This window comes from Hordeum vulgare, chromosome 2H (genome assembly GCF_904849725.1).
Source record: "Hordeum vulgare subsp. vulgare chromosome 2H, MorexV3_pseudomolecules_assembly, whole genome shotgun sequence".
Lineage (NCBI taxonomy): Eukaryota > Viridiplantae > Streptophyta > Magnoliopsida > Poales > Poaceae > Hordeum > Hordeum vulgare.
Genome location: NC_058519.1, coordinates 320,003,501 through 320,027,193, shown reverse-complemented (window position 1 = coordinate 320,027,193; position 23,693 = coordinate 320,003,501).

Sequence of the window (23,693 nt, the reverse complement as noted above, 5' to 3'; positions counted from 1 at the left end):
TATAATTGGTCACAACATATGCATCATTGGACTTATGAGTCTTCCAAGTATATTTCAGAAAAGTTCAAAAGATGTTATGGCTTAAGGTGTATGTGGAGATGCCCCTGGATGCAAGAAAGGAATAATATTGGCTCAAGCTTCAAGCAAGAAGACTCTTCATTTTATATTAGTGAGAAATCACTTTTTAGTCCATAGGAAAGTCAATACTATTAAAAGGGGGTGAGGTAGTAAAATGAACTGATTGTTAAAATGTTCAAAGTTAGCCACCATAACACTCAGTCATTTTCCCACATATCCAGTCTGTCAAGTTCCACATACACAAATTTGGTGTCACCAACATTGCCACATCTGACCCACCGAGTTTGAACTTAAGACACAACCCTAGACATTCCCACCAAATTGGTGCAACCAAAACTGTATCGGTGCTACCGAGTGTAGTGTGACCAACTTCATGTTGCCAAGATAGACAAAATCGGAATTTCCGAGTTTGATTATTGGTGCCGCCGAGTTTGGCCATCTGCCCGTTAGTAACCTTTTCGGTGTCAGTGAGTTCAATATATCGGTCTCACCGAGATTGAAAGTTCGCATCTTTAGTACTAGTCGGTACCACCGAGTTGTCCACTTCGGTGTCACCGAGTTTGCACTTTCATGTGTAACAGTTGGATTTTGGTTGCTACCTATATATACCCCTTCACCCACCTTTCATTCGTGGGAGAAGCACTCAGAACACACACTTCATTTCCAGATCCATTTTCTGAGAGAGAACCACCTACGCATGTGTTGAGACCAAGATATTCCAATCCAATCATTTGAAACTTGATCTCTAGCCTCCCCAAACTGCTTTCCACCAAATCAACCTCTCCTACCCATGCATATTCTGTGAGAAAGAGATTTTTGTTGAGGAGACTATCTTTAGAAGCACAAGAGCAAGGAGTTCATTAATCTACCCCATCTATTACCTTTTGGAGGGTGGTGCCTCCTAGATTGGTCAGGTGTTGCTTGGGAGCCTCCTACTTCATGTTGTGGATTTGAACCAAGAAGTTTGTAAGGGCAAGGAGATCGCCTACTTTGTGAATACTGTGAGTAAGGCTAGTCTTCCGTGGAAGGAAGTCGTGGTGGGATAGAAAAGGCCGCTTCTTTGAGGACCCTCCATGGGTGGAGCCCTCCATGGACTCTCATAGCCGTTACCCACCGTGGGTTGAAGTCTCCACTAACATGGACGTATGATAGCGCCACCTATCGGAACCATACAAAAAATCGCCGTGTCAACCTCATGCTTTTGATCTCCCTACCTTACTCCTCTACTTTACCCTTGCATGTTTTACTTTCCGCTGCAATACTATTAGAACTGCATGTGTAGGGTGTAGTTGACTTGTTATAACAGCCGTAGCTGCCTCTGAAGTAAAATTGGGAAAAGGCAAAATATTTATCGTGTCAAGTAGTCTAATCACCCCTCTCTAGACATACTTTCGATCCTACAGTTGTTGAATATTGGCATGAATAATTCATAAATTATCGACACGTTAGACACATATCACCGGTTCTCCCCGTGGTATTGCTAAAATATTGCTTTTAAAGTGCGAATAAAATATTCCCGGAATGGGTTGAAAGTTGGAGTTCTATCTTAATATGTGGTAGGTAGTTCACCTACCAAATTTCGTCGCATTGCGAGTCGGTTTGATACTCGAACCCTTAAACCTACAGAGGCACTATAACCGGTAAACCATCAGACATTTTTGGTTTATAAACTCCATCACGGGCCTCAACCTCCCTCTCTTTTGAGTTCAAAACACCTCTACCCAACCCACTACTGCATAACCTTATACTCTCCGTTTCTCGACCATCCGAATGAGATCAAACGGTCCCAAAACGGACTAAATCCCTCAACCCTAACCCTCATTCCAACTTAAGCCACCTCCACCTGCCATTTTTGAAACCCTAGCCCACCCTCCTAAAATTCATGCGTGCAACCCCTCCTCTCACCTTACATCGGCCCTCCGGGCAAGATCAGGGCCCACCTCAGCGCATCTGGGCCCGAACGAGCCTGCACTCGGCTCCTCCCGAGCTCCCGTGCGCTCGTGTGCCCAACTCCGCCGTGTCGCCAAGACCTCTCGTCGGTAGCCCCACCACACCTTCCGAACCTCGGCGTGGCCCTCCTTTGTCGCTCGTCGCATGCCTCACGTGCCCTCTCTATCGCATGTTGCCCGACCTGCCTCCTTGATCTCCCCTCCTCTCTTCCTTCACCGACCATCGCCCTATGGAGTCCCGCCAGCCCGGATCTAGTCGGGAACGGGATGAGCCATTGCCGCCGCCCAGATCCGGCCATCCCCTGTCATTCCCTCGCCAGTAATGAGCCGCAGCAGCTCTGACCACCGCTCCGTTGACGTGCAGCGCCTCCATGGAGATGACGGGCATCGCGACTAACACCACCGCATTGTCCTCGTGGGCCCCAGTCGGCCCGCTCAGCACCTCGGTTGCCGCTCGACCTCGGCTCAGCCACGCCCGGCCCAGCTCTCGCTGCCTCGCCAACCGCCAACAACCGCGGCATGGGCCTATCCCATGATGTGAGCCCCAATCCCCATCTATTCTTCACACCGTTCTTAGGATAGTTATCGTTCGCTCATTCCGGACTTAGACAAATTTGTGTAAGTCCTTTTTGTTTGTGAATTTGAGCATATGTGCATTTTGTGATGCCGACAACTTTGTGGATGCTCTTCCGATGAAAACATGTTATATATGAAAAATGTTTTGCTCAACATGCTATACATGATGCTACCATTTGCATGCATATTAGGATGCATCCAGGTTCTTAAAACATTATTACAAAGTGCATCTCGTCGTAATCTACAAAACTATTATTTCATTCAAACTTGCGTGGATGATTGCATCAAATCTGTAGGTCCTATGCATATGATTCTTACATGTAAATCGGTCTATGTGTTGTCTACTTTGATGCCATGCCTCTGGTTGCTATCTCAAACATCATTAGTGTCGTGGTATTTCCGAGACAGATGACATGGGGTGGCTTAACTCGTTGGTTGGGGCCGATGGGTGCCGACGGCGTCTGGGAACGGGTGTGGGCGTACCACACATGACTCCGGTTTACCCAGGTTCAGGGCCCTCGGGCAAGGTAAAACCCCTAGTCCTGCTTGTGTGACTATATGGGAATCACGGTACAAAGGTTTCTCCTTGAACTGTTCGGGAAGAGGGAGACAAAGCGCTGGCTGCCGGTCTCGCTGCCTCACGTGGTGTTCTACGTATGGTTGTGGGATCGCTATGTGTTTCCGCGTGCCCCCCTCAGCGGGCAGAGACGTGGCTTTTATAGTCAAGCCAGGGGTACAATGGTAACCGTAGGATTTGGGGGTGGGCGCAGGCTGCTAGCCTCTTGGGACGGTTGCGGGGCCCACCTGCGGTTGGGTGTTATCGCAGGGCCCGTCGTGCGTATGTAGCAGCGGTCGGTGCGCCGGGCCGTCAGGGCGGGTGCGACAAAGGGGGAACATGGCTACAAGACCTCTTTGCCCGGTTATGCTCGGGGTCCGTGTAGCCTCGCTGACCCTCTCATCATCACGTCGCAGCATGGAGGTACGTGTCAGTACGTACTATTCTCATGATAGCTTCTGATCATGCACCTTGCCTTGTCTGCGTACGACGGAACGGTCGGATGGGACTAGAGCCAGCCGCCCGGCTGGCAGATGGCCAGCCGGTCCGCCGAGCCCCGCCAAGCGGTCGGGCATGCATCGAAGAGGTGGCCGGCTACTACCAGCCGGCCAGGTACGCGCGGGCCAGGAATGGGGCCGGCTACCTCCAGCCGACCGCACTCGTGGGCCGAGGGAGGGTCGGCTATCGCCAGCCAGCCATACTCGCGGGTTGAGGGGGCCGGCTATCGCTAGTCGAGAGTACTTGGGTCGGCCAAATGGGCCGGCTATCGCCAGGCGGCCCCAAATGTCTTGGTGATGAGTAATCTCGGCTCTTGGTATACCTGGGGGTAATATCCCCGTCAGTAGCCCCCGAAACCATTGGGGTCCGGAGGCCCTCGGACGAGGGGGCGAGCGGATTTTCCCCCGCACTTGAAGGACTCGCCGATGTGGCCCGACCGGCCCGGGCAGTCGGGCGGCAAGGCTTAGGGCCCACAGGAATGGCTGTTGGCTGAGCACAGCCGGCCGTGCCGCAACCGGACTTGGTCGCGACCGGCCGTGCGCCGGCAGGCGGTCGCGTTGAATCGGGTTCTTGATGACCCACAAGTATGGGGGATCAATCGTAGTCCTTTCGATAAGTAAGAATGTCGAACCCAACGAGGAGGAGAAGGCTCTGATAAATGGTTTTCAGCAAGGTAATAACTACAAGCACTGAAAGTAGCGGTAACAAGTGATGGTGTAGTGAGGTGAAACGTAGCAAGCGAAAAGTAACAAGTAACAAGTAGTAGCAACGGTGCAACAAGTGGCCCAATCCCTTTTGTAGCAAGGGACAAGCCTGAACAAAGTCTTATAATAGGAAAAACGCTCCCGAGGACACACGGGAATTTCTGTCATGCTAGTTTCATCATGTTCAGAGTCTGATATGTGGGTGGACCGGCGCTTGGGGACTGCCCTTACTTGGACAAGCATCCCACTTATGATTAACCCCTCCCGCAAGCATCCGCAACTACGAAAGAAGAATTAAGACAATGTCTAACCATAGCATTAAACTAGTGGATCCAAATCAGCGCCTTACGAAGCAACGCATAGACTGGGGTTTAAGCTTCTGTCACTCTAGCAACCCATCATCTACTTACTACTCCCCAATGCCTTCCTCTAGGCCCAAATATGGTGAAGTGTTATGTAGTCGACGTTCACATAACACCACTAGAGGAAAAACAACATACAACATATCAAAATACTGAACGAATACCAAATTCACATGACTATTATTAGCATGACTTATCCCATGTCCTCAGGAACAAAAGTAACTACTCACAAAACATAATCATAATCATGATCAGAGGTGTAATGAATAGCATCAAGTATCTGAACATAAACTCTTCCACCAAGTAATCCAACTAGCATCAACTACAAAGAGTAATCAACACTACTAGCAACCTTACAAGTACCAATCGGAGTCGTGAGACAGAGATTGGTTACAAGATATGAAATAGGGTTTGGAGAGGAGATGGTGCTGATGAAGATGTTTATGGAGATGCCTCCCCTCCGGGAAGCTGACGATTTCCCCCTCCGGGAGGGAAATTTCCCCGGCAGGATCGTCCTGCCGGAGCACTAGATTGGATCTGCTCAAGTTCCGCCTCGTGGCGGCGGAGAACCCATGAAAAAGCTCCACCTTGATTTTGTTTCCGGACAAAACCCTTCATATAGAAAAAGAGGGGGGCAAGTGGGCCACCAGGGTGCCCACAAGCCCTGTTGGCGCCGCCAGGGGGGTAGCCCGCGGCAACCAAGCTTGTGGGCCCCTGGTTGCTCCCCTGTGACTATTCTTTCACCCTGTATTTTTTATATATTCCCAAAAAATCCACGTTGATTTTCAGGGCATTTGGAGTTGCGCAGAATAGAGGACTCGGACTTGCTCCTTTTGTAGTCCAGAATTCCAACTGCCGGTATTTTCCCTCTTCAAATAAACCTTGCAAAATAAGAGAGAAAAGGAAAAGTATGGTTCCACAAAGTATAATAACAGTCCATAAAGCAATAAATATCAACATGAAAGCATGATGCTAAATGGACGTACAACTCCCCAAGCTTAGACCTCGCTTGTCCTCAAGCGAAAACCAAGGCCCAAAACATGTCCACACATTTAGGGATGAAGGTGTCGATAAAACATAATACGGACAAGAGGGCATCATGATCACACATAGAAAAGCAATACATCATAGAGATTATTATGGGAAAGTAACAATTCCTTCACAAAGCAATGTATGAAACAAAAACCTTACCGAGAAGTAGCCAACAACAGTCCATAGTCATTGAAGCAATTGCAATTTATCATAACATCAGAAAGAGTCAAATAAGAGCTTGTAAGGCAAATCCTCATACTCAATCATCTCTTTTGTTTTCCACAATTGTTACAACTCATGTGGTACTCATGATACCAAAGTTTCAGTTGGACATAGAGAAAGATAGGGGCTTATAATTTTGCCTCCCAACCATTTACCTCAAGGGTAAAGTCAACAATAATAAAGCATAAGTACTCAGCTCCAAGTTGATAAATGAATATAGATCTTTCCCAAGCATATGACGTTCACCAAGAAAAAGGCTAAATAAGGAATTGGTCAAGATCACCATGACTCTTACAAGGGAAAAAAGTAAAGGTACAAGATAGGACCTTCGGAGAGGGAAGCAGAGGTTGTCATGCGCTTTTGAGGTTTGGTTGTGTGTCCTCTTAGTGGGGAGGAACGTCACTTTATATTGCCTCCTGTGATAAAGAACTTTATTATGCAGTCTGTCGCTTTTATGTCTTCCTCATCACAGGTTCGTCCAAAGCTTATTTTCCACACACTAATAGATCATACATATTAGAGAGTCATTTTTATTGCTTGCACCGATGACAACTTACTTGAGGGATCTTATTCAATCCATAGGTAGGTATGGTGGACACTCATGGCAAAACTGGGTTGAAGGTTTATGGATGCACAAGTAGTATCTCTACTTGGTGCGGGGGTTTTGGCTAATAATAGGTGGAAGCAATCGTCACATGCTAAGGGATCTCTAATCATATAACATTGTTTGGAACCAAGCAAACACAATTCATTATGTTGTCTTCCTTGTCCAACATCTACTTCTAAGCATGTAATAGTTTTGTGAGTGCTCACAATTATAGAAAGTGACTAAGATGATATATTTATATGTGAACCTCTCTTTCCTTATTACTTCTCATTAATTGCAACAATGACTGGGGTCTATGTTGGTCTATTCTCAACAAGTTTCAATCATCATACTTGTTATATGTGAAGCTATCACTTTCCATAGGATCATCTCATGATCTTTCATGCTATCGTTCTTTTCATACTTTTGATCACGGCACAAAACAAAGCCCTTGACTAACATACTCTTTATTATATAGCTCGCAAGCTCGAATACATCAGGGGAGACACAAGGCAAAAGTCTCAAACCAAACACTAAAGACTTATTCCACTAAGAGAAGAAATAAAAACTGAAAAGGAAAGAACTAAAACAAAGGTAAAAGCAAAAGATATAAAGGTGATATGATACCATGGCAACTCCCCCAAGCTTGGCAAAAGCCAAGGGGATTGCCCATACCAATGCTTAGTTGTCTTCCTTTGGTGGTGAAGGTGGTGTAGTCTTTGCCTTTGATTCCAATAGAGTTATCAATCTTTGATTTACACCTTTGAGATCTGTGACATGATTTTCCAGCAAAACAACTTCACGAGAAAGGGAAATATTGCGAGCACGAGTTGTTTCACAAAACCTCAAGAGTTCAATCAAGGATGGTGACAGCACGTGGAGGAAGGGTTGGAGAGAATCTACTCCTTCAACGTCTTCAATGTTGAACATAGGTTGAACTTCCTCCCTAGCTTGGGTTTTCTCCTTAGCTTTGTCCCTGGCTTCCGTGACTTCTACTCTTTTCAGATCAGCATCTACTTCTGCATGAACTTGAGGGAGATTATTCCCCCCAACAAATTCCTGAGACATCTTTGCTCTAAATCTACGGCAGACAACAGGCTCGAAACGAAAACAGAGGAAAACTGCGCGATATGGAGATCAAAACCCTCAAGCATATGTATAATGATTTTTTTCTGGACCAGAAGGAGTGCTCTGCAAGAAAACGGAGTCCGGGAGGCATGCGAGGTGCCCACAAGCCATGTTGCCGTGGCCAGGGGGGAGGCCGCATAAACCAAGCTTGTGGCCGCCTCGTGCACTCTCTGGACTGCTTTTTATTTTTCTAATTTTCCAAAAATTCCAAAACAGAGAAAATTTCCTATTGGAAAAGTTTCGGAGTCCAATTAGCTACCGAAACAGATACCTCTTCGTTTTCAGGGTCTGAAACAGGCTGATAAACATCCCTTATGTACTACTCTGGAGTTATGATATTGATGATATTGGTCTCAACATTTATGGGAGTACCAGAGATGTAATGCATGATTCTTTGCCCATTTACCATTCTAGGAAAATTACCTTCCGTGTTATTGATTTTGATGGCACCGGAACGATATACTTCCTCGACAACGTAGGGACCTTCCCATTTAGAGAGAAGCTTGCATGCGAAGAATCTTAAACGAGAATTGTATAGCAGGACATAATCACCTACATTGAACTCTCGCTTTTGTATTCTTTTATCGTGCCATCTCTTAACCTTATCCTTGAACAACTTGGCATTCTCATATGCCTGGGCCCTCCATTCATCTAATGAGCTGATATCAAACAACCGCTTCTCATCGGCAAATTTGAAATCGAAGTTGAGCTCTTTGATTGCCCAATAAGCTTTGTGTTCCAGCTCAAGGGGTAAATGACAGGCCTTACCGTAAACCATTTTATAGGGCGACATGCCCATGGGATTCTTATAAGCAGTCCTATAAGCCCATAGTGCATCGTCAAGTTTGCTAGACCAATTCTTTCGAGACCTATTGACGGTCTTTTGTAAGATCAATTTGATCTCCCTATTACTTAACTCCACCTGACCACTAGACTGAGGATGATAAGGAGAAGCAACTCTATGGTTGACATCATACTTGGCGAATATCTTGCGGAAAACACCATGAATGAAGTGTGAACCGCCATCAGTCATCAGATATCTAGGGACTCCAAATCTTGGGAACATGAATTCTTTAAGCATCTTAATAGAGGTGTGGTGATCAGCATTTTTAGTGGGGATAGCCTCCACCCACTTAGTGACATAATCCACAGCAACTAAGATGTGAGTATACCCATTGGAACTCGGGAAAGGTCCCATATAATCAAAGCCCCAGACATCAAATGGTTCAATGACAATTGAATAGTTCGTAGGCATTTCCTGACGCTTACTGATATTCCCTATTCTTTGGCATTCGTCACAAGACAAGACAAACTTAAGGGCATCCTTAAAGAGAGTGGGCCAATAGAAACCTGATTGCAATACCTTATGAGCAGTTCTGTCTCTAGCATGGTGTCCTCCGTAGGCTTCGGAATGACACTTTTGCAGGATCTGTCCCTGTTCATGTTCAGGCACACAACGTCTAATAACACCATTTACTCCTTCCTTATAAAGGTGAGGATCATCCTAGAAGTAGTGTCTCAAATCAAAGAAGAATTTCTTCTTTTGTTGGTAGGTGAAACTGGGTGGTATGTATTTGGCTACGATATAGTTTGTGTAATCAGCATACCACGGTGCACTATGCGAAGTGCGGATGACATTCAATTTCTAATCAGGAAAGCTATCATCAATAGGTCGTGGGTCATCAAGGACATTCTCTAGCCTAGACAAGTTATCTGTTATAGGGTTATCAGCACCCTTTCGGTCAACAACATGCAAATCAAATTCCTGTAGCAGGAGAACCCATCTGATTAGCCTAGGCTTAGCGTCCTTCTTGTCCATAAGGTACTTAATCGCAGCATGATCAGAGTGAATAGTGACTTTGGAGTCAACTATATAAGATCTGAACTTTTCACATGCAAACAGGACTGCTAAAAACTCCTTCTCCGTAGTGGCATAGTTTCTTTGGGCACTGTCTAGAGTTTTACTACCGTAGTGAATGCATTCAACATCTTGTCAACTCTTTGCCCTAGAACATCACCAACGGCATAATCACTAGCATCGCACATGATGTCAAAGGGCATGTTCAAATCAGGTGGTTGAACAATAGGTGCGGTTATCAAGGCCTTCTTAAGTATTTCGAAAGCTTCCTCACAATCCTCATCGAAAACAAAAGGAACATCCTTCTGCAAGAGGTTGGTAAGAGGCCTAGAAATCTTAGAGAAGTCTTTAATGAACCTTCTATAGAAACCAGCATGACCTAGGAAACTTCGTATACCTCTGATATCTGTGGGCCAAGGCATTTTCTCAATTGCATCTACCTTAGCCTTATTAACTTCAATGCCTTTCTCAGAGATTTTGTGCCCTAAGACGATGCCTTCATTAACCATGAAGTGGCACTTCTCCTAGTTCAAGACGAGGTTGGTATCTTTGCATCTCTGTAAGACTCAATCAAGGTTGATGAGGCCATCGTCAAAGGAAGAACCGTAGACGGAGAAATCATCCATGAAAACCTCAACAATTTTTTCACAAAAGTCAGAGAATATAACCATCATACATCTTTGAAAGGTGGCACGTGCATTGCACAAGCCAAAAGGCATACGTCTATAAGCAAAGGTACCGAAGGGGCATGTGAAGGTGGTTTTCTCTTGATCAGATTGTGCAACGGGCATTTGAGAGAAACCAGAGTAACCTTCTAGAAAACAGAAGTGTGTGTGTTTAGATAGCCTTTCTCGCATCTGGTCGATAAATGGCAAAGGATAATGGTCTTTCCTGGTTGCCTTGTTCAGTTTCCGGAAGTCTATCACCATCCTATAGCCACTAATAATCCTCTGTGGGATTAGTTCATTCTTATCATTAGGAACGAAGGTGATACCTCCCTTCTTAGGTACGCAATGTACTGGACTTACCCAATCACTATGAGCAACATGATAGATGATTCCTGCTTCCAGAAGCTTTAATATTTCTTTTCTCACAACCTCTTTCATCCTCGGATTTAGTCTTCATTGTTGATCAACAACTGGTTTAGAAACAGGATCGGTTTTAATCTTGTGCTGACATAGAGTGGGACTAATACCTTTTAGATCATCAAGAGTATATCCAATAGCAGCACGATGCTTCCTCAAAGTCTTTAATAACTTCTTCTCTTCGTGATTCGAGAGGTGAGCACTAATAATAACATGATATATCTCCTTCTCATCAAGATGGGCATACTTAAGAGTATCTGGTAACTGTTTTAGCTCGAACACAAGATCACCCTTTGGTGGGGGAGGATCCCCTAGCAGTTCAACAGGCAGATTATTCTTGAGAATAGTATATTGTTCCAAGACAATTTTATCTATCTCATCTCTTTCATCCATATGCATATCATTTTCATGCTCAAGCAGATATTGCTCTAAAGGATCCGTAGGAGGTACAAAAATAGAGGCAAGAGAAATGATTTCATCCCTACCAGACGACTCTTTTTCATGGGGTTGTCTTCCAAACTTGGAGAAGTTAAATTCATGAGACACACCCTCGAAACTAATAGTGACAGTGTGTTTAATGCAATCATTGTGAGCATTAACAGTGTTGAGAAAGGGTCTACCAAATATGATGGGACAAAAGCTATCTTGTGCAGTAGCAAGGACGAGGAAATCAATAGGATACTTCGTCTTACCACATAGGACTTCTACGTCTCTTACAATTCCCAAGGGACAGATAGTGTCTCTATTAGCTAGCGTAATAGTGACATCAATGGGTTCTAACTCAGCAGGTGCAATCTCATCTTTGATTTCATCATATAGGGACCGGGGTATTGCACTAACACCAGCACCCATATCACATAAACCATGATAACAGTGATCTCCTATCTTGATAGAAACAACGGGCAGGCCAACTACAGGTCCGTATTTGTCTTTCACGTGAGGTTTAGCCATTCTAGCGGAGTCCTCACAGATTTTGATAACATGCCCATCTATGTCTTCGGCTAAGTGATCTTTGATAATAGCAAAACACTAGGTTCAACTCTAATTTCCTTAGGGGGTGCAAGTGGTCTAATGTAACACCTACGTATCACAGTTGGGGCTTTAGAATAATCCTTTTTCCTAGCAGGGTAAGGTGGTTTCTCAGCGTAAGCACAAGGAACAATAGGATCACTACAGGCAATGACTTTCTCTTCAACTAGAGTGGGTTTAACTATGGTGACTTCTACACGCGGATGATACTTAAACCACTTCTCTTTGGGAAGATCAACATGAGCAGCAGAAGATTCACATAGAAAAGCTACTATCTCAGAGTCAAGTCCATACTTAGCGCTAAAATCTCTAGAAGTGTTTGTTTCAACAAAAGATTTAACGCAATCAAACTAGAAATTCATACCTGACTCCTTATGTTCTTCAAGCTCCCAATCTTCAGAGTTATGTTTGATTCTTTCCAATAAATTCGACTTGTGCTCAATATCCTTCTTCATAAAAGAACCGGTACAAGAAGTGTCAACCATGGTACGATCTTCGTGAGAAAGCCTAGCGTAAAAGTTTTGAGTGATAATTTCTCTCGAGAGCTCATGATTGGGGCATGAATATAGCATTGATTTAAGCCTCCCCCAAGCTTGAGCTATGCTTTCCCTGTCACGAGGCCAAAAGTTATAAATATAATTCTGATCACGATGTATTAAATCCATAGGATAAAACTTTTGATGAAATTCCAATTTCAACCGATTGTAGTCCCATGATCCAGTATCATCACATAGCCTATACCATGTCAACGCCTTATCCTTCAAAGATAAAGGAAAGACTTTCTTCTTTACCTCATCCTTGGGAAAAACCTACAAGCTTAAATAAACCACAAACTTCATCTACATAGATAAGATGCAAATCTGGATGTGATGATCCATCTCATGTAAAAGGATTAGCCAACAGTTTCTCAAGCATACCCGAAGGAATTTCATAAAAGATATTTTCAGTGGGTACCTCAGGTTGAGGAACAACTCCTCGTGCTTCCGTTCGTGGTGAAGATACTCCGAACAAACTCCTCAAAGGAACAGTTTCCATAGTGACAAGTGACAATAAATTTCAGCACAGTATATAAATGTTTCCTTACCAAATTACACTTACCAAAGGCGCTTCCCTCCCCGGCAACGGCGCCAGAAAAGAGTATTGATGACCCACAACCATAGGTGATCAATCGTAGTCCTTTCGATAAGTAAGAGTATTGAACCCAACGAGGAGGAGAAGGCTCTGATAAACGGTTTTCAGCAAGGTAATAACTGCAAGCACTGAAAGTAGCGGTAACAAGTGATTGGTAGTGAGGTGAAATGTAGCAAGCGAAAAGTAACAAGTAACAAGTAGTAGCAACGGTGGAGCAAGTGGCCCAATCCCTTTTGTAGCAAGGGACAAGCCTGAACAAACTCTTATAAGAGGAAAAACGCTCCCGAGGACACACGGGAATTTCTGTCATGCTAGTTTCATCATGTTCATGTGATTCGCGTTCCTCTAGGCCCAAATATTTTGAAGTGTTATGTAGTCGACGTTCAGATAACACCACTAGAGGAAAAACAACATACAACATATCAAAATACCGAATGAATACCAAATTCACATGATTATTATTAGCATGACTTATCCCATGTCCTCAGGAACAAAAGTAACTACTCACAAAGCATAGTCATAATCATGATCAGAGATGTAATGAATAGCATCAAGGATCTGAACATAAACTCTTCCACCAAGTAATCCAACTAACATCAACTACAAAGAGTAATCAACACTACTAGCAACCTTACAAGTACCAATCGGAGTCGCGAGACAGAGATTGGTTACAAGAGATGAACTAGGGTTTGGAGAGGAGATGGTGCTGATGAAGATGTTGATGGAGATACCTCCCCTGTGACGAGAGGAGTGTTGGTGATGACGAAGGCGACGATTTCGCCCTCCGGGAGGGAAGTTTCCCCGGCAGGATCGTCCTGCCGGAGCTCGAGATTGGATCTGCTCAAGTTCCGCCTCGTGGTGGCGGAGAACCCACGAAAAAGCTCCACCTTGATTTTTTTTCCGGACGAAACCCTCAATATAGCAAAAGAGGGTGGCCATTGGGCCACCAGGGTGCCCACAAGCCCTGTTGCCGCGGCCAGGGGGGTAGGCCGCGGCAACCAGGCTTATGGGCCCCTGGTTGCTCCCCTCTGACACTTCTTTCGGCCAGTATTTTTCATATATTCACAAAAAGATGCACGTTGATGTTCAGGGCATTTGGAGTTGCGCAGAATAGAGGACTCAGACTTGCTCCTTTTCCAGTCCAGAATTCCAGCTGCCGGTATTCTCCCTCTTCAAATAAACCTTGCAAAATAAGAGAGAAAAGGCATAAGTATGGTTCCACAAAGTATCATAACAGTCCATAAAGCGATAAATATCAACTTGAAAGCATGATGCAAAATGGACGTATCAGTTCTCCGCATCGCCTCGGTGCCCACGCCATCTGGGAGGTGCCATGTGTCGGCCAGCGGCGGGCCGCCACTTTCTGCGCGATGGGACGGTGCTACAGGGCCAGCCTGGCCCGCCTCGGCCTCCACACGGATCTTCTGCAGCCGCGCCCGTCGATTGGCATTCCCCACACGCGTTAAACGCGCCTCGATCATGGGGAGGTGGTGATCGTGGGCATAACGAATCCCGCACGCTCCTCCACCTCCCAAGGATTTTGAAAAGGGGAGGAGAGGGGCCGAGGCTGCCATTACTCATCCACCCACTTTTCCTTGCCCGAGCTCTCCACCTCTTTCTTCCTCCTCACGCTGGCAGTGTCTCTCCGCCTCCTCGCTTCTTCCTCGCACCCGCAGCGCCTCCCCGTGGCGGATCCGCTGGGTGCTCGCCTCTCGCGGCTGCTGTCGCCCGGCTCACCGCTGACTCCAGCCGAGATGCCGACGATCCCCTCTGGCTCGTGGGAGGGCTACATGATCACCGCCGACCACATCTCCTACCTCCTTCGAACGCGGAAGCTTCCGTCCAAGGAGGTGTTCGAGGACCGCGCACCCGGGAACGAGATCGTGATGCGAAGCCAGGAAGGCGAGCACACCATCTTCGCCAGCCACTTCCTAGTCGGCTTTGGGCTGCCGACGAGCTCCTTCGTGAGACGGTTTCTTCGAAACATTGGCCTCTAGATGCATATTCTGGGGGTGAATGCCGTCTTGTACATTGCGTACTTTGTCACCATCTGCGAGGCGCACTTGGGCATCCGCCCCTTTCCGACCTTCTTTCCCCACTTCTTCTACTTCCACAGCCAGAAGCATGTCATGACGGACTACTCATGCGGCGGCGTGGTGATCTACCGGCGGAAAAGCCCGCCGATGTCGAGGATGCAGTTCCGAGATTCTTTCAAGAAATAGCAGCGGACCTTCTTCTATGTCCGCAACATCGGAGAGGGGCACGACTAGGTAGGCCTGCGTGCCTTCACTTACGCGCCGAATGTGACGAACTGGTCCGTCAACTCGTCCTCTCCAGACATTATGCCCTTGGTCGGCCAGCTGGTGGAACTCCAATCCTCGATAAGGTTGACGGTCGAGGACTTGATTGCAACCTTCATCTCCCGCCGCGTGCATCCATTGCAGGTGAGGCTGCACCGGATATGCGACATGAGCGGCCCCAAGGACACATGTCGGCTGACGACTGGGGAACTGCCGCTGCACAAGGTGGCCGCCCGGGTGAACCGCATCTCTGGCTTCTAGCTGGACGAAGAGGAGTGGAGCTTCGGCATGCAGTCGTGCCTTCGGGCCAACCGAGCTCCCCTGATAAGAGTACGACTGACTGCCTTGCCCTCTCCTATTGATTTTTCTCTCTAGTCGTAGCACCTGATTCGCTGTTGTGGTGCCCTCCCAGATTTTCGTTCAGCAGAACACCCCAGATGGCCCACACTTGGAGCACTTCGTCGCGGATCTCGAGGATTCCGACTCCGAGGATGATGAGTCAGACGGTAGCGGCCCCGACGCTCCCAAAGGCTCAGGCGTGCCGGAGGATGGGGTGAAGAAGATGACGGGGGCGACGGCACGGGCGAGTCGGCCAGTGCCCCCGCTGATGAGGGGGAGTCGTCGCGCCGCCCCCTTGAAGGGTCCGTCAGAGACTGGATGGACGACATTGAAGAGTTACACGTACTCGATACGCCGCCACCTACGATTCGGAATCGCCGCCGTGGAGTGAGCGTCGAGCGTTCGACCAGGGCTGGTTGGCCGTTACCCAGCCCGCTCGGCGCGAGATGACAAAGGAGCACCTTCACGAGAAGTGACCAGCGGCCAGCTCGGCCGGAGGCCCGGTGCCTAAGAAGACACGGTCCGCGGTCGTGCCGGCCGGCTCCCCTCTGCCAGTGCGAAGGAGGCTCAGGCACGGCCCCGTGTGATTCCTTTTGGCGAAGGGTAAGGTTTTTCTCTGAGCCTCATGCCTCCCCCCCTTATTTTTCTAGGCCGCCTCGTGGCGTTGAGCTTGTTCCCTTTCTATGTTTTCTTGCAGGGACGCCATCCCGATGTAGGAGGCCGAGGGGCCAGCCCTCGAAACCGAGTCGGTCGCGTCGCTCGCTGCGGAGCACGCGGCCACGGCAAGGCTCGAATGGAAGGTGTGCACGAAGGCGAAGGCCGCGCCTACCGCAGCCACCTGCGATGATGGCCCCTCAACCGGGGCGACAAGGGACAATACGATGTCGCCGCCTAGGGATCCGGACGCCAGGAGTTCGCCCGCGCCCGCGGATGCGCATCTGTAGCCGCCTCTAGAGGTGATGGCCCTCCGAACGATGTGCTGGTTTCCCAGGAAGTGGTCCGCTCCACTTCCGTCCCGGAGGAGCGAACATGCGCCAGAGTCGATGCTGCTGGAGACAATAGCCGAGCCATCATGGTGATGCCAGACTCGGTCGCTGTCTTCAGTGACGTCCGCCTAGGAGCAGCTACACAGATCCCCTCCTGAGACCGAACCGGCCCCGCTGGCCCCAGGGGAGGCAGTTTTGATGCCGCGGGTGTCAGGAGTGATGACCCTCTACAAGAAGAATGTGGCCGGCTTCGCTCATTCGGTGGTGGCCAGCCTCAGGACAATGGAGAAGGCACTCGAAGTTAGTTCTTTTGTTTGAAGTTTTCTTTCTCCATCTATTGGGTGGTTGCGCTCGAGCACGCCCACTGGGTGTAGTCCTCGAGATTCAGGCCTGCTGCATGGCAGCCGGGTCAAATCTTATCTTCTCTATTTTTGTCCTTTCAGTTCGAGCTGGCTCAGCGTGATGGGATCTTCCGGGACGCCATAGACGTTGGTCGCTATGCCAAGAACCGCTATCTTCACGTCTGCAAGGACCTCACGGCTCGGACGGCCGAACTGGAGGATTTCAAGGATGAGTTGGAAGCGGCCAAAGGTAGTTATCTTCCTCTTTGTTGGTGGGTGCGAGCGAGCTCACCCAATGGGTGTAGTCCCCGAGATTTAGGCCGGCTGCGCTCCTGCGTAGCAGCCGGGCCAAATCTTACTACATTGAGCTATTTGGAATCTAGCTGACTGCTGGCTTCTCCTTGTGCAGCTGCGGTCGTTCCTCCGGCTGATGTGGAGGAGCTGCGCAAGACACTCTCCGAGGTCCGGGGCAAGCTCTACGAGGCCGTCGGGGAGTACGACCGGCTGCAGACGGGCCTGAGTGCTGCGTCGGCGGAGATGACACAGCCGAAGGCAGAAGTGGAGCGGCTCGGCCGCGCGCTGCAGGTAGCGAAGGCGGCGAAGGAGGCCGCGTAGCAGGCGGCGACCGCCAGCGACGGGGCGGCGGCAACCCTCCGCAACGAAGTGGCTCGGCTCGGCGAGGAGGCGCGCTTGGCCGCGGAGATAAAGACGGGAGCCGACCGTTAGGCGGCCAGCGCACTCAGTCTTCTTCGTGGGGTGGACACCATCTTGGCTGGTGAGCGACACTTCGTTTGGCCGTCATGCTTAGCCATCTTCCTTCAGTTTCTTACTTTCCCTCCGTGGGCCATCCCAATTCCTGGAGACACGGGTGCTGGCGGAGCACGGCGTGGTGTCACATCATGAGGAACAACACCTAGCCGACGTCGAGCCAGTTGATGACGCACAAGTGTAGGGGATCTATCGTAGCCTTTGTGATAAGTAAGAGTGTCGAACCCAACGAGGAGTAGAAGGTATTGACAAGTGATCTTGAGCAAGGAATAACTTCAAGTACTGAAATATAACTTTTTATGGGTTTTCTAGTATAAGCAATAAGGAAATAAATGCAAGTAAAGTAAATGGTGACGAGGTGCAGCAAGTGGCCCAATCGTTTTGAACACAAAGGTTAAGCCGATAGACTAAACTTATAAAGACTAAGGCGTTCCTGAGGACACACGTGAGAGATAGTCAAGTGATTTCGCCATATTCCGTCGAGTACTATGTTTTGTATTGATAAGTGTTATGTGGGTGGATCTTAACTAGTGCACCGTCTAGGCTAAGACAACCACACTCTTATGATTAATCCCTCTTGCAAGCATCCACAAATACAAGAGAGAAATTAAGGCAAAGCCTAACCATAGCAATGAACTTTAGGATCCAATACTCCCTCATGCAAAAGTATGCGAACTGGGGTTCATGTTTCTGTCACTCCGGCAACCCGCCATAAGCATTCTTTATACACGATGCATTCCCCTAGGTCCTAAAAAAGGCGGAGTGTTATGTAGTCGATTTTCATAGAACACCACTACAAGAACACCATACCTTAAATATCAATCAACACATATTACTTCAACATCATATGACTACTAGCATCTAGACTTTTCCCATGTCCTCAAGAACTAACGGAACTACTCACAAGACATAAAAGAGATCATGATCAAATGTGATGAAAATATGATTAACAATCTGGTCATAACAATAATTCTCCTACAAAACTCAATAGCATTCACCACAAAACAGTAATCAACACCGGTAGAGTAGAGGGGATGAATAGTGCAAGGTACGACTCCGATTGCAATGGTGAAGTATGTGTGATGAAGGTGGAGATGGTGCTGATGTTGGTGATGATGGTCTCGATAATGCCCGTGACGATGGTGATGACGAAGGTCACATTTAGGTCAAGAGGAACATATAGGCCAAAGGAGAGCACCGGAGGCGGGGCTCACCACCCAGGCGGCCTCCTGGCGCGGCCTAGGGGGGTCGCGCCAGCAGATCGCCTGGGTGACCTGTGGCCCCCCTCCCGCCCTTCTTTGGCTTGTCTTCAGGATCTATTCGGAAACTTCTTCCCTCCAATTTTCAGGGTGGTTGGAGATGCTTTGATATGGTAACTCTTCGTGTTATTTTCTCTGTTGAATCCTGTGTCTGCTGTTTCGGCACCAGAAAGTCGTAAACCATGTAAATTAAGCCAAAACACTATAACTACAGCATCATAATGTGAAATATATCAATGAATAGAGACAAATTATGATACAAAATAGTGATGCATTTTGGACGTATCAACTCCCCCAAGCATAGACCTCGCTTGTCCCCAAGCGAATACTCAGCTCGGTAAACTTGTCCACACGTTTAGAGAATGAAGTCTCAGTAAATAAGAATACAGACAAGAAGCATCCTAATTTCTCTACTAAACTCAACCATCCTCAAAAGTAATCTCAACTCATAAGGCTCTTATGAAAGAGTAATATGAATTACAATCAAAAGTAGAGCTAAGAAAACTCATCAAACCATGGCAAACATGTCCTTGGTCAAAGAATACCTAATAACTTTTAACTTTTGCTCTTCCTCTTATATTTTGATGAGTTGAACTGAAGCTTTTTGAAAGAACATGTTATTAGTAAAGAAGTGAAAATGCTAACACAAATGAAGATGTTTGCTTCAGCTAGGCTTAACAATAGCTCACTTATCTTGATGATAATATCAACAAAGGTGTGATATGGCAATTCTCAATGAAACAATATAAATGCATGCATGTTTGTCAGCATAAGGTGTCTCTCTCTTTAGGATAGAAATAAGTAGGTTTTAATGACTCAACATAAAAGTAAAAGATTGGCCCTTCGTAGAGGAAAGTAGGGAAAACTCATGTGTTAGAGCTTTTTAGAGATTTTCAAATCAACAAGATTGTAAAACAAGCTTTTGAGAGGTGCATAATTTGTCACGAATGCTAGTAGATAGCCCAATATTTCTCATGCTGGACAAGTTTTGAGGAACGGCTCCCAAAGTGGGAACAATCACATCCCCTTAGTCTCCTTTGTTTATCACTACCAAAGTTTTCTAATTTCTCATCAACAAAGCGTGAAGGCGGTTTTGTTTGTTGTTATTATCTTTGATGAGCTGGGCACGCTCATGCCAGTCCTTTCTCGTGTTAGGGGTTCGCATATTAGACATGAAAACCCAAGATAAAACTTCTACAATATGAGAAGATCATGAATTACCTACTACTTCCTCATGAGCTAAAGCAGAGGCACAAAACAAGGAGTAATATTTGAAGGTTTAAAGATAGCACACGAGTAATATACTTTAGGAGTGGTGGTGAAATACCACGTATTGGGAAGATATGGTGGACTCTTGGGAAGGTTGAGGTTTCAAGGTATGGATGCACAAGCAGTATTTCTAGTTAGTGCAAGGGTTGGCTAGCAAAGGCTTTTGAGAGCATACAAATAATGTTTACTTGGATGCAAAACAATATAAAGTTTAACATAAAGAATTGGCATAAATCATCAAGTTGTCTTCCTTGTCAGCATAACACTTCAAGCATAAGAACATAAAGGTTTTGGCTATGTCACTACTATAAAAGCTCATGCTTGTTGTTATGACCAATGCTATGTTTGCCAAGATTAAATAAATTTTTCAAAGCCATACCTAATATGTAAGATCAATACTCCCATAAGAATCAGCATATAAGATCGATTGCATGAAGAGAATACCAAGTGCAGCAAAGAAACCAATAGACTTCTCATTAATACTCCATTATAGACACTGCACGCTCACGGATACGAGACTCTCCACAAAGGAGTGATAGACCTCAATGCAAATACCTATTTCATAAGATAATTTCCCTAGACATGATACGAAACTAAACTTGACCATGAAAGGTAAAGGATAAAATAATGATATTGGTCACTCCCCAAGCTTGGAACAAGCTAAGGGAATGCCGTTACCCATGAAGATTTCACTCTTCATCCTAGTTCTTGTTCCTCAGATACTCCTTAGGGAAACGCTTCCATGGCAGAGGTCCTCCATCCACATAGGATTCTTCAGTTTCCACGATACTGGTTTCGGTAGATAAGCCCATGCGCAAAAACTTAAGTTCATACTCACAGTTCTAGTTTTGAAGGTCATAGATGTGCCCTTGAAGATCGAACACTTTGGTTTCTAGTGCGGATAAGGTTGATCACAGTTCCTTCATCTCCTCATGTTCCCTCTTCATCTCGGCGATGATATCGCAGTTGGCCTTGACACCACGTTCGATCATCAACTTGTACTTGAACATTTCTTGCTCCACTTCTTCCAGCCTCGCCCTGGTGCTCCCCTCCTTGACAGGTCCCTTCAAATCTTCTTTGTGGAGGACACCATCCTCCACCAAAAGTGTTTGAGGGTGACTCTTTACCTCTGCGAGGTAAGTGTTGATGACGTGTACGAGGAACTTTTCCTTGGGAGATTTTGGGGAAGCCATGGCACCAAAGTTTGCTGAAAGTTCTCCTGGCACAAAGAGATCGAAAAGAAAACGCACGGAATTGCGAGATACAAAGCCGGGATGATCCGGGAAAATATATAGGAAAACATTATGCACCAAAAGTTAGATAACAAGCTAAAGTAGGGTCGGAGATGTACTCCGGGTGGTCCAGACGGCCTCCTAGCGCGGACACGGGCTAGCCCGCGCGAGCAGGTCGCCTTGGTGACCTGGAGATCCCCTTCAGCTCTGCTTCGGCTCGAAATTTTCCTAATTTTGTAAAAACACATAATACGGAACTTTTATTGATGTTCGCGAAGTTTCATTACCGTATTTCATACCTTTTCTTATTCTGCTTCTGCTGTTGTCTAATACAGTGTTGCAATATGTTCTTCATGAGTGGCTACCTATATCACATCCACCTCTACATTGATGGGGTATCCAGCCATGTAATGCTTGAGTCTTTGCCCATTCACAATATGTGGTTTTGCGCCTTCAAAATTATAAATCTTGATTGCACCAGAGCGGTAGGCTTCTTCAATATGGTACGGTCCATCCCACTTGGAAAGTAATTTGCTTGGAGAAAACCTGAAACGAGATCTATACAACAAAACTTTGTCACCAACATTAAATTCACGTTTGAAAATTCTCTTGTCATGCCACTTCTTTACCTTTTCTTTGAACAGATTTGCGCTCTCGTAAGCTTCACTTCTCCACTCATCTAGAGAAGTCAAGTTCATGAAACTCTTTTCACCAGCAAGCTTTGGATCAAAATTAAGCTTTCTAATAGCCCAGAAATCTTTGTCCTCTAACTCTAGAGGTAGATGGCCTACCTTGCCATAAACCATATTATACGGAGGCATCCCCATGGGATTTTTGTAAGGAGTTCTATACACCCACAATGCATCTCCTAGCTTATTGGACCAGGCCTTTCTAGAACTGTTCACTGACTTTTGCAAGATCAACTTGATCTCTCTATTTGTGAGCTCAACTTGCCCACTTGTTTGAGGGTGGTAAGGTGAAGCAATTCTATGATTAACATCATATTTGGCTAGAGCTTTTCTAAAAGAACCGTGTGTAAAATGTGATCCTCCGTCGATCATGAGGTACCTAGGTACACCAAACGTAGGGAAGATTACATCCTTGAGATAACTTCAAAGATGTCTTGTGATCAGCACTTTCGGTGGGGATTGCTTCAACCCACTTTGTCGCATAATCTACAGCTACTAAGATGTCAGTGTACTTGTGTGAAGGAGGGAAAGGACTCATAAAATCAAAACCCCAGCAATCAAAAGGCTCAATAACTAGCGAATAATTCATAGGCATATCATTCCTCCTACTAATATTACCAACTCTCTGGCACTTATCACGGGATAAAACGTAATTTGTAGCATGTTTAAAGAGAGTAGGCCAGTAAAAACCTGATTGGAGAACCTTGTGCGCGGTCCTCTCACCGGCATGATGTCCTCCATAAGGACTGCTATGACATTGTCTCAAGATATCCTTCTACTCAAGCTCTGGTATGCATATCCTCACAATTCCATCCGCACCTTCTCTAAAAAGATGTGGGTCCTCCAAAAAGTAAGACCTCAAGTCATGGCAGAACTTCTTCCGCTGCTGGAATGTTAAACCTGGAGGCAAAAACATTGCAACAATAAAGTTAGCATAATCTGCATACCATGGATCTGAATTAGATTTCACCTGTAAAACAACTAACTGTTCGTCAGGAAAACTATCGTTTACTGGAATGGTGTCGTGTGGTATGTACTCCATCCTGGAAAGGTTGTCTGCTACAGGGTTGTCTGCTCCTTTCCTATCAACAATCTGCAAATCAAATTCTTGAAGAAGAAGGACCTATCTGATAAGCCTTGGTTTGGCATCCTTCTTTTCCATAATATACTTAATAGAAGCATGATCAGTATGAATGATGACTTTAGAATCAACAATGTAAGGCCTAAACTTATCACAAGCAAACACTACCGCTGAAAATTATTTCTCAGTAGTAGCATAATTCTTTTGAGCACTATCAAGGGTTTTGCTAGCATAATGGATAACATTCAATTTCTTATCAACCCTTTGTCCTAACAAAGATCCAACATCAAAATCACTAGCATCAGACATGCTTTCAAAAGGCAAATTCCAATCAGGTGTTTGGACTATAGGGGCAGTTATCAAGGCTTTCTTAAGAACTTCGAAGGTTTCCTTACAATCTACATCAAACACAAAAGGAATATCCTTCTGGAGAAGATTCGTGAGGGGTTTTGAAGTTTTAGATAAGTATTTAATAAATCTCCTATAGAAACCAGCATGACTGAGGAAACTATGAATACCTCTAACACTACAGGAATCAGCTTCTTTGCCGTCTGCCATCACAGACGGGAAAGACAAAATCCCGGACGGCAAAGACAAAACAGCGGACGACAAAGATTCTCACGGCCGGCAAAATT